A 4,993-nucleotide genomic window follows, 5' to 3' on the forward strand; every position below is an offset into this window, starting at 1 on the left:
AGCCTAAAAGATACAGAGACTCAGCATTAAATACCAGAAGAGAACCAAGAACATTCACATCACGATGGTGATGGATTGGAGCCCTGAAGGAAACGTAATTCACCAGTCCCCAGTGATTGTCAAAATAAACACTTTAATGATATAGAACGGGGAGGGAGTGTTCTTTTCCACAGCACAATGCCAGCAAATACACATACACAAGGATGATACAACTAGAGTTTTTCCAACATACAAACAGATACGGTTGTGACACACTGCAGGGATCACTAAAAGATGGTAACATTGTAGAGACAGACTTTGGAGAGAGCATCTTCACACATTCTCAGATGTCACACCCAAACAGAAGACCATGAACGATCTGATAGGCCCCCCATAGAAGGCAACCAGTGCTGCTCTCACAATGATGGTGATGGCAGACTGGAGGCTCTGGGTCTCTGGGTGGGCGGGGCTGGGACACACACAGCATTCACGAGGGAACGACCAGGGAAAAGGGTTAGCCTGAATTTAATCAGGAGGAAGTGATCAGACACCTTCAGGATGCAGACCATCAAGCCAGACATCTGGCCTGTCCCCTACAGACAAGGAAGTGTCACCACCACCAGAGACAGCCACAGAAAGGGGAGGAGATGTTTGGGGTTCGAAAGGACTACAAAATTACGATAGCACAATCTTCTGAGTCCTTTGGAACCCAAGATATCTCTTCTCCTTTTTGTCGTCTTATTTGTGCTGTGGACACTGGCTGTTTGAAGAAAGACAGGCCCGATGTCTTGTTCGATGGTCGAAATTCTGCAGTTGTCTGATCCCTACCTCGTGCTCAGATTCAGGCTAAGCCTCTTCAGCAAGAACACTGCGTAGTTAATGCTGTCTGCTCCTGGCACGGCCCAGCGGGTGGCCCAGAATGTCCAGTTTTGACATGGGGTCTATTGCCACGTTGACCCGGCCTCCGCTTATCCACAGGATGGAATGGAGAGGAGCCAGACTGAAGGGGTCTCACAAGGGCGTGTGGTCTGGGCATTGGTTGCCTCGGCGACTTATCACGACTGGAGTCAGAAGAGCGAGAATTCCTCTCATCAAACCAGACTTTTGGAGTAAAAATCCCAGAGAGTGGCTTGTGATCGAGATGTCGATTCTCAGCAAAGGATCCCTCGCATGTTCTGTTGGGGCTTTAGCTTGATTTGCTGCTTTAGAGTTCTTTTCAGCAAGTGGAGAATGATGGGGCTTTATGATGGGGTTTCGTTTAAATGAGGAGTATTTTTTCTTAGTTCCTGAAGTCCTTGGTATCTGAGACAGAGAGTGAGAGAGAGAGACAGAGGAATCAAATGTGAGTCTTGTTCAGGTCCTGCTGATGGCTGAGGCTGGAGGGATGGCTCCGTGGTGACAGAGGCCAGGGGCGAGCTAAGCCCCCGTGCAGACAAGGAGCTGAAGGGGGGTCTGCAGGCAGGCTGAGGGGGAGAGTGAGAGCCACAAGCCTGAAGCAATAGCCCCTCAATTGCATCCGGCCTACACTGTAGGATGCGGGGACCCCTGTGCTCCCCGCAGCAGGCGCCTGGTGGCATCCCAGCTCAAGGCTGCCCTGAGCTGTTGCCAGGTCCCGACCATCCCTCCCTCAGCAGCCACCTCACCCTGGAACCCCCTTCATCAGAAGCAAAGTGATGGCTTTCTCATGTCTCCCACGGAGGGATGTGCTTAGCCCCCGACACACACGTTCAGAAACAGACTGCCGAAGGAAGGAGGGGGCCCTCTGCAGACAAACACACCCCTTCTCACCCTGCCCTGGTCTTCTGAAGGGGGAGGCCAGGCTATGGAACGAGCCCCAGGATGTGAGATGCAACCGGGGCCTCAGACTATGTCCCAGTTCAGTCCTGCCGTGTGCAGATGAGGAACCGTGGGCCAAGGGGCTGATAAGGACCACCTGTAGCCGTGTGACCTGTGCCTGACACCCTGGAACTGAAACCCAGGCTTCGGGCCCTTCCCATCCATGTGGGGGTCGGGAGATGAAAGCCTCCGATCTGGGCTACTGCCTGCCTGGGGGTGCGGGCAGGCAGTAGACGCTGTTGGCCGCTTGGCTGGACGGAAATAAGGCTTTGCACAGAAATCCTGCCCCAAAGGGGCTGAAAAGAACCCCAAAGGGAGAAACTCCAAGGGGAATGACGAAAAGAGCGGGGAGTGTAGCCAGGGCCTCACCCCTTTTGCTCAGGGACCCCAACAGCCCCTGCAGGGCACCTCACGCCAGGATACACCTGAGGGAACGTCTCGGAATATTCTCAGTGGAGACACTCGGAACTCTGCAGAGAAAACGGAAGAGCCTTCCTTTTAGTCGTCTAGGTTCTCCTCGCACGTTTCCCAAACTGTCCCTGAGGAGAGTCTCTCGGTGTTGACACTAATGTAAACGAGGGCCTGCAAAGGGCAGAGGGAGACCTAAGCTTCTTTACTGAGGTTTTATATAAGGAGAAAGTTTGATTAAAACATTTCCTTTCCATCTGCAGTGCACCTGTCAGGAGGCTGGGAAACACATTTAGTGAAGAGTCAACCGTGATTTTCATTGCACGAGGAGGAAAAAGAGCCCTGAATTCCGTTACTGGTAATCAGGGAACGGATAGTTGTTCTTACACTGGGTTTCTAGGCAACATTTCTTTCTTACTGCATCCTATAGTCTAAAAATCGTGAGACACTTGGATCCAGAAGAGGGAGTATTCATCGAATTCATTCATGTGTCTTTGTCCTCTTCTTTCTCTGGGCTCTATTGAGGGAGGAATGTCAACTCCATCAGGGGCTGATACTCAGCTTGTCCACAAAATGAGTGACACACACACGGGATCCTTCTATCTGGCTTATGAACATCCTATAGCTCCACAGTCCTTCTGATTCCTAGGTGCATACCAGCAGAGCTTTGAAACATCTCCCATTACCCACACCCCAGCCCAGAATGTTGAACTCAAAATCTCAGGGTATTGGGTGACGGCATTCACATGAGTTCAAAGCTCAGTCAGTGTTTCTTTCACGACAGCGTGATTTAGAACTATTAGCTAAGCTACTCTGTTTCAGACCACGGTGTTCTTGTCCTCATCTCTGCCACCGTGACGATGCCGGCCCTACAGATTTTGGTCTTCCTTCGGACACCCTCCCATGAGTCCCCGTTCTCCGCTGGACTTGTATGAGGCACAGATTGTCTCGTGTTCCTCTGGATCTCGCGGGGACTTCACAGAGCTGCCCAAAGTTAATTCAGTCAATGCTCGCGTATGTGCTCTGGCCTGAGACTCAACTCAGTTCCTTTTGGTGGATCCTTTTATGAACCAGCTGGGCATGTAGACACGGTAACGGCAGTGAAAAGGGAAGACAGGTGGATGCCTGAACACCCCATGTCTGTGCAGGTTGGAAACCTGGCCTCTGCATCTGTGTTTGGCCAGTGTCCCTGTAGAGTGCCATGACTGTCCTCCACCTGAGGCCAGCTCTCTTGAGGTCCCAAGGTGTGGGTGGACACTGAGTCCTGGAAACCCCACACACATTAGCACAGGCCTGCTCACCTGGGGCCGAGGACAAACCTGACCCCAGGCAGGCCGTGTGGCAGTCCCAGAGGTGACCCATGTTGTCGTGGGGTTTTTGTCGGGGTGCTCTTTCTCCTCAGTTTTAACACTTCTTATTCACATGGAGAAGCTGAGGGGTAAGCGTCGTCCTAAGTCGGGTTCCCGGAAACACCCCGGAGGAGAAGCCATGTGCAAGAGACATTAAGACGATGTTCCTGATGGGGCGTCTAGGTGGTTCAGTCGGTTAAGCGTCTGACTCTTGGTTTTGGCTCAGGCCACCAGCCCACAGATTGAGGGTTCAAGCCCTGCATCTGGCTCTGTGCTGACAGTTCAGAGCCTGGAGACTGCTTGGGATTCCCTCCCTCTCCTTCTCTCACTGCTCCTCCCCGACTCGTGCTGTCTCTGTCTCTCTGAAAATAAATGACTTTAAAACAAAAATTAAGGGAAAAAAAAAAAAAAAAACACTGACCTGGGAGAAAGAGGTCATGGAGTTGGGGAAGCAAGGAAGGAAGTCAAAGAAGCCACGAAAGTGTGTGCCCTGTGCCAAAGTGCCATGTGTTTGGCGACACATGTAAATGATGCTGGTCTGCTGAGGGGGGCCGTGGGGCCTAATTCCCCGCGGCCGTGAGGACGTGGGAGAGGGAATCCCAGGACAGCCCCCGTGGGGACAGCACAGCTCACATGCCACAGCTGATGGAGATGGGAGGGCCCCCAGGGTGGCAGTCCCCATGGCAAACAGAGGCAGGACCAGACAGAGGCAGGACCAGTGAGAGGCAGGAACAGACAGAGGCAGCGGCAGCTGGCAGAGGGACCAAACGAGGAAGAGAAAAACAGTTTGGGGTGTGGGCGGAGCTATAATCTAACAGAGCAACAGGAATCCATACTCCAAGAGCCACGGATGCCATTACCTCTGTGCCCTATGCTTGAAGGCCACGGAATCTGCACGCGAGTCTGCCCTCGCCGAACTGCACTTTTCTCTTGATCATCTTCTGTTTCATCACACCCAGGGCATTAACGTGGCCAAAGACTTGACCTGCACACTGGTTGGCCACCGAGCCCTCAGCAGCATCACCCTCCAGCTTGGGAGGGTTCTTCACACCCATGGAAGCTTCCAAACCCTGCTCTGAAAATAAAAGCACATCAACAGGATCCACTGTTAGTCATGATCTTCCTGTGACTAAATCCTCTACCTACGCTGACATCGAATAAGGACGGTGGGCAGGACGAGAAAGGCCATCAGGAAGTTCACGTGTGAGGGGCGCCGAGGGACACGCTTTGATTACCGCCTAGGTTGTTGACCTCCCTCACGCTACCCTGTAAGGATAAGAGTGCGGGGAGGGCAACATGCCCCCAGCGCCAAAAGTGAAATTGAGAAAAGTAGAATCGGTCAAAACACACAGTTCTGACAAAGAAGAGACAAAGGCCAGGAGATGGTGCTCGAAAGAGGCTGTCCTATTCAAGGGAGGAGT

The 4,993-nt window shown here is 52.4% G+C and overlaps 1 long non-coding RNA gene across 1 annotated transcript; it reads right to left on the minus strand.

Moving 5' to 3' along the window:
- Positions 1-113: 113 nt before the first annotated feature.
- On the minus strand, positions 114-4,790 carry LOC121021872 (uncharacterized). The gene is made up of 2 exons (XR_005786726.1): positions 4,433-4,790; positions 114-1,281 (listed from the first exon to the last, which is right to left on the minus strand). It is a non-coding gene; the product is annotated as an uncharacterized LOC121021872 (long non-coding RNA).
- Positions 4,791-4,993: the final 203 nt, after the last annotated feature.

The sequence above is a fragment of the Herpailurus yagouaroundi genome, unplaced genomic scaffold, assembly GCF_014898765.1.
Source record: "Herpailurus yagouaroundi ecotype Mexico unplaced genomic scaffold, PumYag 337, whole genome shotgun sequence".
In the NCBI taxonomy this organism is placed as follows: Eukaryota; Metazoa; Chordata; class Mammalia; order Carnivora; family Felidae; genus Herpailurus; species Herpailurus yagouaroundi.